Consider the following 13,471-nt stretch of genomic DNA (forward strand, 5'->3'; position numbering starts at 1 on the left):
TGCACTCCAGCCTGGCAACAAAGCAAGGTGCTGACTCAAAAAAGAAAACCAACAACAAAAACACAAAGTATGTGTTGTGAACCCACATACCCACATCTGTTCTAAAGATCACTGTGACTCCATCATCAAGCAATTGCCTGATGCAAAGCAGGTGCTTAATAAATATTGTTTGAATGACTGAATGAATGAATACAATCCTAAAAAGCAGACTTACTTTATCTCTATCAAGATTTTTGTTGTAAACATTTCTACTTTCACTTTGTCTTCTTCACTTACATTTTCTGTTTCTAGGTCTAGCTTCCTCTTCAGCTATTGTTAAAAGTATGCCAAAACTGAAAACTGCTTTCTTGTGAAAAAAGATTAAAGAAGTAAATCCACATAGAATAGAATTGGCTGTAAAGAAGACATACAGTTGGAGAATTAATCATGGGTCTCCAAGACCATGCTCAGAATTGACAGTTTACTAGGAGGACTCACAGGACTTAGGAAAGCAATTATACCCACAGTTCTGGTTTATTACAGCAAAAGAACATACATTAAAATTAGCAATGGGAAAAGGTGCATGGGGGCGAAGTCCAGGAGAAAACAGGCACAAGCTCCAATGTATCCTCTCCCAGTGGAGTTGCACAGGCATGCTTAATTCTTTTAGCAATGATGCATGACAACATGTGCAAAGTGTTATTAATCAGGATGCTCACCTGAGCCTTGGTGTCCAGAATTTTTTTTTTTTTTTTTTTTTTTTTTTTTTTTTTTTTTTTTTTTTTTTGAGACGGAGTCTCACTCTGTCGCCCAGGCTGGAGTGCAGTGGCCAGATCTCAGCTCACTGCAAGCTCTGCCTCCCGGGTTCACGCCATTCTCCTGCCTCAGCCTCCCGAGTAGCTGGGACTACAGGCGCCCGCCACCTCGCCCGGCTAGTTTTTTCTATTTTTTAGTGGAGACGGGGTTTCACAGTGTTAGCCAGGATGGTCTCGATCTCCTGACCTCGTGATCCGCCCGTCTCGGCCTCCCAAAGTGCTGGGAGTTGTCCAGAATTTTTATTGGGGGTCCACCTTATAGGCATGCAGTGCCTGTAGGGTTGACCTCAGCAACTCAGATTCTAGCTCCCACAGGCAAAAGGCATAAAAAAAAAGCCATTCTTGTCAGAACAAAATATTCCTTAAGTGCAGAGGACAGTCCTGAAGACCAGGCCTTTCTTGGGACAGTGCAGGGTCTGACCAATCAAGGTCTGCTAAGTTATTCACCTTTTCCTGGACAGAGAAAGACTACTTTTTTAAGGAAGGGATGGTCATGGTGGAACATCTTATGATGTAGAAGAAAACTTTCTTTATGCTTCCTTTGTTACAGTCCTCTACCTACAAAGGACATCAAATAGATATTGCTAATCAACTAATTGACTGATTAAAACATGACATAGGTTTTCTTTTTAATGACATGGTTTAAAGGGGGGAATAGAATTTAATCAACCAGCTGTCAATCTGATAAAATAGATCTAACCCAGTGTCATCTAAGATCACTCTACTTCATAAAGTCTGTGGGAAAGAAAGAAAGCATCCTTTGACATTTGGAACAGGCCTAGCTTTCCAGGTGTTGCCAGGAGCTGGCCTGTTACCTCTATCTAGGCCTTGGAGTTACCCAACTGAACATAAACAATTCACAGAACATGCACGTCAGACAAGACCACTCTGTGACTATTGAAGGACCAAGACAAAAACACAACTACTCTGAAATCATGTCTGAACAGAGTATATGAATGTTGTTGAAACCACAAAATTGACCAAACATCTGCCTATCTTGGCTAATACGAGAGACTGCTGTTTCTTTCCTAATTACAGGTTTGGTGTGGCTCTCATCTTCCCTCCTAGATAAGGTTTAACATCCCCAGTCATAGAATTACTCCTGATTCCTGACAGCGCCCAACCCAGAGCAAAGCCCAGTTCTTTATACCAATTCAAAATCACCTAACACAAGCCCAGGTGCTATAACAGGGCCTTTCTAACACCCCTGTACCAAGATGTCTCCTGACTCCCCGTGGTGTGTTCTCCCTCACTTCAATGAGTAATAAACCCAGTTTGCTAAAACCTCCAGTGTATTCTTGGTTGTATTTGGCTGGAAGGCATTGACATTTGCTTTGAGCTTCCATTCCCACCTCTCATAGAAAATCTAATGCCTTCTTCAAAATGTCCAACGGTCTCCCCAGGGGCTTCCAGTCTCGAGGGCATCTTTGGCTCTGAGCCTTTCCTTTCCCTAAGGAGTTCAGTTCATGGGTTCTCTCAGCACCATTCTTCGTCTCATTCTGTACATGTTTGTCTTGCTCTGTACCATGTAAACAAGATGAATGGTGAGCCTTTTTTCTACATTTCTAAACAAAGCAAAGCAAAACAAGACAAAACAGAGCTTTTTTTTTTTTTTTTTTGGCAAACTGCTCTAAAGTATTCAGAAAATGTAGGCTTTATACATCACAACAGCAAAAGCAAACTCAAATGTAAAATTTGGAAACTTCGTTCTGAGACTTTTGTCAATCTATCATGTTACTTGGCTTTTCCTCTCTTCTCAGTTTTTTATTTTCTATTTTTGAGACTGGTTCTGGTTCTGTCACTCAGGCTGGAGTGCAGAGATGTGAACACGGCTCACTGTAGCCTCAACCTCCCGGGCTTGAGAGATTCTCCCACCTCAGCCTCCCAAGTAGCTGGAGCTACAGGTGTGTGCCACCATGCCTGGCTAATTTTCAATGTCTTTTTTTTTTTTTTTTTTTTTTTTTAAAGAAACAGGATCTCCCTGTGTTGCCCAGGCTGGTTTTGAACTTCTGGGCTCAATTGATCCTCCTACCTCAGCCTCCCAAAGTGTTGGGATTACAGGCGTGAGGCTACCACACCTGGCCTCTTCTCAGTTTTCATTGCTTCTCATTCCCTACTCCATTTGTGCAAATCTTTGCTCATTTGTAATGTAGTGACAGTATTACAAAATGCTGTGTAAGTATTCTCTCATTTATTTGTCTGATTTTGCCTGTGTCCTTGGGGACACAGTCTTGAATCTAGGTGGCTTACCAATGTATTTTCCTAAAGGAATGCAGTTCTTAGAAGAATTATGGTGTCTGGTTTTAAATCCCACTCCACTGCTCTGTTATATATATAATAGAAAATAAGATAGCCAACCCATTAGCCTATTTATAACATAATATAAAAAATACAATTTAGCTAGTACAAAGTCAAATTAGGTTACTAAGAAATGTTAAAGAAATTGTTTTCCATTTTTAATCAATAGATTGCCCATCATCCACTATATTTGGTCTGTAAGAGGAAAGTTATACTTTACTAAGAACATCACAATTATTGATCTTTTGTCAAATGCATGCTTTTCATATAATGTAGAGTTTAAGAAAGAAAAATGTAATGAGATCACAGGTTGGAAACCTTATCTCATGTAGAACTTTTAGAACATTATTAAAACATTGGCCCTCAACATAATGTACTCACAAGGAGTTTTAGTTTACACCGAGTCACCCACTGATTTCAACATGAGCTTGAAGCAATTAGGTTATATCATTAGTGATAACCTAAGTTCACTTCATGAGATGGATACCCTGACATCTAACTCAATTCATGGCTAAAGTAATTTGGACATTTCTCACTTTAATGATATTCACCATTATGTGATATACTCTCTGGGTTTTCTAATACCCACTGACAATATGATATAATAGATGAAAAGAAAAAATAATATATTTTCAGCACTTGAATAAAAGAAATAAGAACCTGAATGAAATTGAATCTAGCATAATTTGTGATGAAACTTCTAGCACATTCATCTAACTAAACTACAGGCTTCTACACAAAAGTCTTTGGCATAATCACCCAGGATTTGTAAGTATAATGGATACTGCATGCCTAAAACCCAAATAGGCATATATCATTCCTAAAGTCCATTAACAAGTAGATTTTTCTTCTGAGAACATTTATGTTACCAAAATAATGGTATGCATATACTACTGTTTTATTAATGGCACTGTGACAGGGTTATAATAGCATTCATATTACCATTTTTTGTACAGTGAAATAAATTCTTTGCCAAGAGAAAACAACTTCATTAATCTTAAGGAAGACAATTAGACTTTAAAAAACATTCAGATTTGCTTAGAACCAAATTGTTCTTTGCTAATCATTAAAGAATGTCAGCAAGAAGAGAAGAAATTCATATATTACTACCAATATTTATTGAGTGTAAACTTTCTTTTTTATTTTTTCAAAATTAGAGATGAGGGCTTGCTTTGTTGCCCAGGGTGGCCTTGAACTCCTGATCTCAAGTGATCCTTTTGCCTCAGCCTCCTAAAGTACTGGGATTACAGGTATGAGTTGCTGCACCTGGCTTGAGTGCCACCTTTAAATGAGTTACTTCAGTTAATTTAGGTAACCACCCTATGAGGCAGATTCTATTATCACATCCCCATGTTACAGATGAGAAAACAGGCTCAGAGTGTTTAAGTGGCAACAACTGTGAGATGAAGGTGGCTTCCAACTCGGGCTCTTGGATTCTAGAACTAGTAGTCCCAGACTCTCCACTGCAAGTATGTGATGTAAAAATATTTGACCGGGGTATGCATACCCCTGGAGGTATGCAGAAAATTTACAGGGATATAAGATAATCAATATCCAGATCTTAATTTCTTATGTGCTATTTCCTACTATCTTTTTTCCTACTCCTCTTTCCACATTAAAACTTCTCCCACTTTACACAAGAAATACACAGCCCTCGGCTCCCTAAATCTTCCTCTGGTGCATTACCCAGGGGTAAAAGCCCCAACAGTGCCAAGATTTCAAAATATTGCTCTCTTCTATAATGGTATGATGGTAATTTTCATTTAAAGACCTCAGCCACAATTATTCACTATTGTTAGAGAATTATTTTTTTTAGAAGGATCTGGTGAGAAAAAAAGACAAGGGGGATAGGTTAGAAGTGATAGCAGCTGGTCTTTAGCCAATTATTCCTATCCTGAGATGGCCAAGTGAAAATAACTAAGTCAAATCTCCTTGTAAACATGCAAGGTATATTCTGGTGGAAAGAGAATGGGGAGTCCTTGTCTATGAAATGCTTTTTAAAGCAGGGTACACCTGGTCTGTCTAGATGGCCTAAGGTAAAAAAACCTGGAACTGATGGATATATTAATACATGGAATGGCCCAGTGGAAGATGTCAGTCTCCAGCATATAATTATTTCAGTAGAAAACGGAGATAGCTCCTGACTGAAAGAGCTCCATCTGTGTAAGTGTTCACTGGCATAGTTTACTCAGAGACCTCACCTGCTAGATCTAAGCCAGAATGTGTTCTAAGGAATTCGGGGAAGCCCTGGGGAGCTGGGTTAGTGGTTTTGGATGCTGCCATTATTTTCTTGTGACTGGGTAAAAGCTCTGAATCTTGTCAATCTGATTTGACAATCCAAGCGTTGTTTTACTTCAATAAGATATATTAAATGTTAAAAATGGCTTTTTACATGTTTCCAAATATAAGCAATTATTTTCTGCTAATCTCAAGCCCCTCTTTGGCCTAAGCAGATCCAAGTTTTGTGATGCTTGCAGCTTTCACAGTTTGAATGGCCTTCTGAAGGAAAACAATAAAAGTGAATCAAAAAATTACTAATTTTAAAAAGCTGACAAATACTAGAGATACCACAAAATCCAGAAAAGTAACATCATTCTATTATTCAGGTGCTCGGCACATCCCATAATACTTTTTCCCACCTTTCTTGACTATGCTGATTGCTTCTTCATATGAAAATGATTTTGCAACATATTCCACAGAGATAACAGATAATTCAATTTTTCCTCTAGCATGGTTTATCAATATTAGCTTTTTAATACAATTTAGAAAAGCTTAGTTCAGCTTCATAATTCAGTATTAAGAATGTCACAAGAGTTTCACAATTATTATCAAATTCGGAAGGACCCCAATACAGGTTTTGACCACGTACTGATGAGCAAACCAAATCCTTTCCTTACACTTTTCCACAGATGAGCTTCTGGCCCTGTTCACTCGTTTCTTCTCCTCCCACATCCCTCTGGTACTGTGCACTGTAGGACACAAACGCAAAGCAATATGATGCCTGGCCAGTGTCTTTCTGTTAGGATGCCAGGTAATTCTGCAGTCAGTAGTACGAATATTCCTAGAAGTCAGCACTAGACCACTATGGCTAGCAGTAACTTAACCATACATGGAAGCTACATGGAAGCTACTGTGAACATAAATGTATCTGTATCTCATAAAACAAAAATTAACCACACTGACTTGATTACTGAAGGTTTTTTTTTCTTTCTTTCTTTTTTTTTTTGAGATGGAGTTTTGCTCTGTCACCCAGGCTGGAGTGCAGTGGCGCAATCTCAGCTCACTGCAACCTCCACCTCCGGGTTCAAGTGATTCTCCTGCCTCAGCCTCCCGGGTAGCTGGGATTACAGGCATGCGCCACCACGTCTGGCTAATTTCGTATTTTTGGTACAGATGGGGTTTCTCCATGTTGGTCCGGCTGGTCTTGAACTCCCAACCTCAGGTGATCCGCCTGCCTTGGCCTCCCCAAGTGCTGGGATTACAGGTGTGAGCCACCACGCTGCCTGGCCTGCAGCTTTGTAGTAAAGTTTGAAATTGGAATGTGTCAGTCCTCCAACTTCATTCTTCTCTTTCAAGATTTGTGGTGTGCGCGCATGTGACTATTCTGGGTCCTTATATTTCCCTGGATTGTATGAATTTTAGGATCAGCTTGCCAAGTTCTGCAAAAAAGTTATTTAGGATTTTGACATGGATTGTGTTGCATCTGGAGGTCCATTTGAGAAGTATTGCCATCTTCACAATATTGTCTTTCAACCCTTTAACATGGGATGTCTTTCCATTTATTTAGGTCTTTAAGTTCTTTCAGCAATGTTGTATGGTCTTCAGCATACAAGTCTTGCACTTATTAAATTTATTTCTAAGTATTTTATTCTTCTTGATAATATTATGAATGGAATTAATTTCATTTTTAAAATGTTTATTGCCAGTGTATAGAAATACTATTGATTTCTGTATGACCTGTTGTCCTGAATCCTTGATGAACTCATTTATTAGTTCTAACAGTGTTGTAGTAAATTCTTTAGGGTTTTCTGTATATAACAAGTTTGTGTATAGAAATTCTACATGTTTTAAACACATTCATCTTTATGGCTGTTGGAAAATTTTTAAATTGTATTTAAATGTATGTACTTTTTAAATGTAAAGAAGTAGAGTAGATGACCAATAAAAGATTTTCTTTCTTGTTTTGGTGGGGGCAGGGAGGATGGGGTCTGGCTCTGTTGCCCAGGCTGGGGTGCAGTGGCACAATCTCACTCAGTCACTGCAGCCTCTGCTTCCCCAGCTCAGGTGATCTTCCCACCTCCCTCTGGAGTAACTGGGACTACAGATGTGTACCACCATGCTTAGCTAATTTTTGTGTTTTTTTGTAGAGATGGGTTTCGTCATGTTGCCCAGGCTGGTCTCAAACTCCTAGGCTCAAGCGATCCTCCTGCCTTGGCCTCTGGAGTAGGAGGGACTACAGGCATGAGCCACCAAGCCTGGCCAATATTTGCAAGACTAAAGAAATAGTGGGATACAATTTCACAATATAGAATGGAAATATGAGTTCAAGAAGAAAAGAAATGATGTACAATTTCCTTCTGTTAAAAGCTTGTTCACATAGTTTTAAAAATTGATGATGTTAGACATTAAATTGGTATTTAGATTCCACTGGCTACATTTAAAAGTTACATAACTTTTATTTTAAAATGATAATTTACAATAAAACAGAAGTTGCTTCTTTCGTAACTATTTAAATCAGATGAGAAATTGTGATGGTCAATCCAAAAATGTGGAAGTAAGAAAACAGTCACGGTCTTCGGGGATTCCTTTGGGGGTATAAGAGCAAATCATTTGAAACCACTGTATTAATATATTCCCCTCTAACAGGTTTTGCTTTATAGGATGACTGCTACCTTTTTGAGATTTGAGGGAAGTACCAAATGGCTCCCAGTTTTACATTTAAAACCCTCTTCCAGTCCAATGGTCCCCATCACTAATTACTTTTGATTAAATTAATCTGATTAATTCATCTGGAATAAATCACTGCAATCCTTAGGAGAGTCACTTAACTGGTCCTAAGGCCAGGCGCGGTGGCTCACGCCTGTAATCCCAGCACTTTGGGAAACCGAGGCAGGCGGATCACTTGAGGTCAGGAGTTCAAGACCAGCCTGGCTAACTTGACGTCCAGCGTTCGAGACCAGCCTGGCCAAAATGGCGAAACCCCGTCTCTACTAAAAATACAAAAATTAGACAGGAGTGGTGGTGCACAGCTGTAATTCCAGTTTCTCTGGAGGCTGAGGCATGATAATCACTTGAACCTGGGAAGCGGAGGTTGCAGTGAGCCGAGATCATGCCACTGCACTCCAGTCTGGGCAACAGAGTAAGACTGTCTCAAAACAAAACAAAAACACAACAACAACAAAACTGGTCCTAACTGCTCAGGGCAAATACATACTGCTTTTTCTTTTTTCTGTTTTTTTCCTAAGGCAGGCCTATTGAAGAGTACAAGTCTGTCATCTACAATATTTTACTAACTTAAAAACACTTGTCAAGAAAGGTAAAGTATGTTCATTTTGATTTTACTCTTTGTATCCTGGAGTCAGGAACTAACAGTTTTATGATAGTGATATAGACTTTACACACACACCCAGACTTAAAACACGTGGTGCAGGCGGGCTTTTGGAAACTAACTGTGCTCTGGATACAGAAGTCATAAAGCTGAGGCTGCTGAGGCGTTGAAGGGACAATCAGCCTTTGTTGTCTCTCGCGCACTGTGCTCAGCGCTCCCTCTAGCGGCTACAAGCGCTCACTGCCCACACTCTCTTCTAGCCTCTCCGGAGGCCTCGGTTTCGCGGGCGAGAAAGAGATTGCGCAGGCGCGGAGCAGCCGACGTGGCCGCAGGGGACTGTGCCCAGGGGGGTCTGCGCGAAGCCGCTGACTCGCGAGGTTCTCTGTCGCCTGCCGCCCTCGCTCCTTTTCTTCCCTTCTAGAGTGTTACGGTGACTCTTAGGTTCGAAGGGGACGGACGTCCTCCCACGTACCATTTAGAAGGTCAGAGTGGGCAGAACCTAGTCTGAGCAGGCCGGCGACGAATCCGCTGACAAGACGCGCGCGTGGGCACTCACGTGACCTAGGCTGCGGCGGCGGCGACGACGTGCTGCGGTCCAGGTGGCTGGAGCGAGGCCGACGGGCGGGGCGGGGCGGCGCGGTCTCGTGACGCGGAGCGTTCGAGAGCGCGCGTTGGAACGTCTTAGTTGCCACGGCGAGCGCGCGCGAGAGGCCTTGGGAATCTGGGGACCGGTCCCCGGCGAGCGCAGCGGCGACCCGTGTGAGGGAGCGGGAGCTGGCCAGTGCCGCGGCGGCCGCGCGGGGAGATCTCGTGGCGACGCCGGGGCGCCCGAGGTCTGGAAGGCGCAGGTGGGGCGCGGGGGAGTTCACCCCTGCGCGGTCCCCTGGGTGGGCGGGGTGGGCGCCCCAGACCCGGCGGACTCGGCTGGGAGGCTGAGCGGGCGACGGTCACGGGACAAGGGCGGAGGGGTTCGGGGCCTCCTCCGAGTCTCAGAGATGGAACTTTCGAGGAAGGGAGCGATTTCGAGAGAGAATAGTTTGAGAAGTTGTTCTCAGTCCCTTCCCCGGAATGTGGTATTTAGGGAACCTTCGGTCTCTAACCCATGGACTGTTAGATTGGAGGAAATCCTTCCCGCTCGCTTCCCTTCGCGGGGTCCTTTCGGAGCATCGCTATGGATCATTCTCGCGGCCCCAAGCTCGTTATTTACTTTGGCTTCGCAGATCTCTGTGGTCTTTTGCCCTCCTGCAGCGCCCACGGCCCGGTCAAGGTTCGGCAGCCTTTCTCTGCAAGAAGGCCCACGAACAACTGCAGTTGTATTGGGATGGATTGCGCGTGATTTTACTCTTTACAATACATTCCTTCATGCTTCCTAGAGATTGAGCTGCGCGGAGGATCCCTCCGGCTTAATTCTGGGCATGAGAAAAGTTGCTCTTGGAATTCGTAGTTTCGTGACGCGGCATTATTGCGTGACTGTAGGGCTGACCCAGTTTTCCCCTTTCTAATTGTAAAGAAGTGCACTAGTAGTCCACCGAGGATCCTCGAGGTTGGCCTTATTGTATTATAATTTAACGAATTTGCGTTCCAGGTTGTTACTGCCTATGAAATGATGGCCTCATCTTTAAGAATGTAGCAGCTTTTTCTTTGACATTTCCGAAAGTGGGGAAAAAGTAATAGAAGACCGCACCCATATGGAAATATTTTCTGATTCTCAGTTATTTATAATCGTAGACTTCATTTCGTGGCTTTATTGGACCTGTTTGAAACAGGAAGCCTTTCTGTAATGTGGTTTCGGGTCGGCTTCACCTGTGGCACTCTCTGAAACGTCGTTGTCTGTGGTTTCCCTAACAAGCTAGAATGAGCGGGATGCTACGGAGGGAGGTGCATACAGGTATTAGACAAAGCCCCCTCCGCTTTTTTGGTAAAGGACCAAGTAGGCATTCGATCAACTTCTGCTAGCTCTGGGGAGATACATGCGGTATTATTAAAGACTGCTTGTAATGTTGACTGTTGAGAGTGAAGTGAGAGTGTTACTACTTTCAATGTTTTGGAATCGAACTAAATAGGTATTTTAATTCAGAATTTTACCTTTGCTCTTGGGTATTTTTTAAGACATCTACACACATACATATAGTTGTGTTGAAATAAATGTGTTTTATTAGAACGTTAACAAATTAGTATTTAGGTGAATTACTGGTATCTAGGAACAGATTTTGGTTTGTTATTGAAGACTGTTACACTGGTATAGGTACTGTTTAATACATCATATTGTCATTTCAAAGATTTTCTCTTAACTGAAAATTGAATGTGAAATCATGTGATAATGGTTTTTATCTTTTCAGGACACTTGATTGACACGTTATTGTGCTTAGGAATAGAATAGGCTTTTTTAAAAGTCACCATTCTGCAATCCTTATTTCTGTAAAATGTATTTTCTGAGACTGCTGAGGATATAGCAAATCCCAGTCCCAAAATAAAAATGTGATATTTTCATTTAAACCTTTTTTTTCTGTGTTGAGATTCCCCAGAGATTAGACTGAAATTGACCATTAGACTTATATAACCTCTGGATATCCAGGCTCTTCTTTCTGTGTAACCTTTTTTTCTCTTTAAGATGGAGATGCAGCAAGGAAGGTTATAAAGCAACCCTGCGGAATTAGCCCTCCCACTCCACCCTACACACAGACACACTCCTCTTTCTCAGTAGCCATCTTGTTCTCTCCATTGACACATTGTTTAGGAAATCTTTCATCATACTGTATGTTAAATAAGCTTAGAAATAAAGGTATACCCAAGGTAAATATTGCTTCTAGCTAAATGCCTTCATTCTGCCTCGCTTCTGCTTTCAAATGCTACCTACTGAAGATTTAAACCGCGTGACTTTCTACCGTGGGACACTCTGGGTTTTCTTCACCCTTACCTCACTCTGCTGACTTGTAAACATAGTAGGATTTTTAGATTTGGAATCAAACACATTTCATCTAATTTTCATTTTCATTTTTCTTTTCTTTTTTTTTTTTTTAAAAGAGACAAGGTCTTGCTCTGTCACCCAGGCTGGCTGGAGTGCAGTGGTGTGGTCATAACTCACTGCAGCCTTGAACTTCTGGGCCCAAGCTATTCTCCGGCCTCAGCCTGTGCAGTAGCTGGGATTACAGGCAAGAGCTCATTTAATTTTTTTGACAAATAGTCTTCTGATCCATGAACTGATTTGAATCTATCATTTACTAACCTTGTTCTTGGGCAAGCTGCTCCATATTTGTAAAACATTTTAAAAATCAGATATCAACCTCCAAGAATGAGGATTGGATAACCTTAGAATAAGTGCCAGACACATTTAGAGAGCTTAACAAAAGATAGCAAATTTTGGTGCTTCTAAAGGCCAGAAACAGACCATGTCCGTTATATCTTTGCCATATATAATAGTAGTGAGTGATTTTTAAAGCAGTACTTTTAATTTGCTTGTGAGCCCCGAAATAGTTTTTGTAAAACTGTCCCTCTTGCACACTTTTGGTTAACTTAGAGCATTTTACATCATGCGTTAGTTGAAAAGGATGCAATTTCCCACCTGGTATTGATATTAACATTTTAATATAATGTTGGTACATCAATCTTTTTAACTATTCAGTGGAGTATCGCATCTTTGTGGTTTTATATCCATCACCATCAATTTTTAAAATACATTTTACACACTTCCTTTTTGAAAAAATTTTATTTTTGTCACCCCCACCCCACAGAATATTATCTTAAGATAATGTATTTTTATGCTTGAAAGCTTTTTATTAATCTCTGTGATACATGTCTTTAATAACAATATTTATATAAATTGAAACTAAGTTTAAAAATTTCCTATAACTAATTCTGTAAGTTGTAATTTCTCTTTTGGGTTGAGTTATTATAAATAGTCGATCAGAATAGCATAAACACCTGATGGATTTTAATGAAGAATAATTATTAAAAGTAGAAGTTTACTGGAAATCTGTTTCTTAATGGAATGGATAGTGGGAGTTATGCCTAAGTTAAAGGAGGGTCTTTGAACCCTTTGACTTATTGTTTGTTGGTAGGGAGGCTTTTCCGTCCTGGGGTGGTGTACCGTGGTAAGAATAGGAGTGGGTGAGAAATATGCCTTTATTTTGTAAAGTGGAAGATTGTGAAAGGATCTCGGGGAATAAAAACTAGTATGATAACTGAACAGTGGGCATATTCTCAGGCAGATCAGTTTAGTGAGGAGTACTCATGGGAGTAAAGGATCTGGAAGCCTTTTTCTTAAAATTACACATGTTGTTGGTGTATGTCCCATGGAAGACTTTATTTGTCCCCAGTTTGAAGACCATTTAGAGTGGTAATTCTCAGCGGGGGACGATTTTGCTGCCGAAGATATGTTTGGCAATGTCTGGAGACATTTTGGGTTGTCACAACTGGGATGGGGGAGGGGTGCTGCCCTGGGCATCCAGTGGACAGAGATTGGGATGCTGCTAACAAAGAATTATCCAACCCAGAATGTCAACCATGCCAAGATTGAGAAACCCTGATTTAGAGGATTTGTTTAGGAATCAGACTATTTAATTCTGTAAACTAGTACAGGGTCAGTAAACTTTTTTTGTGAAGTGCCAGATAGTAAATATTTTAGGCTTTGGGGGCCATATATGATCTCTGTTGCACATTCTTCTTTGTTTTCATAACCTTTAAAAAATGTAAAAGTAATTCTTAATTCCAGAGTCTTTCAGAAAACAGGTGATCTAAGGCAATTAATGCTTTCAAACTTCGATTTTCTTCTCTGCAAAGAAGTGCTAATAGTAATACTGCTTCAAGAATTGTTTGTAAGAATTGAGATAAA

General features: G+C 40.9%; 1 protein-coding gene across 2 annotated transcripts in view; it reads left to right on the forward strand.

Moving 5' to 3' along the window:
• The first annotated feature begins 8,968 nt into the window (after positions 1-8,968).
• Positions 8,969-13,471, forward strand: part of SPART (spartin) — a 36,818-nt gene continuing 32,315 nt past the window's right edge. Inside the window, exon 1 of one of the 2 annotated variants that reach the window (XM_030922172.1) lies at positions 8,969-9,239. The gene's annotated coding sequence lies outside the window, so the exon portion shown is untranslated. Of the gene's footprint in view, positions 9,489-13,471 lie in introns of both variants that reach the window. The other variant, XM_010383104.2, reaches the window with a different exon arrangement.

The sequence above is a fragment of the Rhinopithecus roxellana genome, chromosome 18, assembly GCF_007565055.1.
Source record: "Rhinopithecus roxellana isolate Shanxi Qingling chromosome 18, ASM756505v1, whole genome shotgun sequence".
Classification (NCBI taxonomy): domain Eukaryota; kingdom Metazoa; phylum Chordata; class Mammalia; order Primates; family Cercopithecidae; genus Rhinopithecus; species Rhinopithecus roxellana.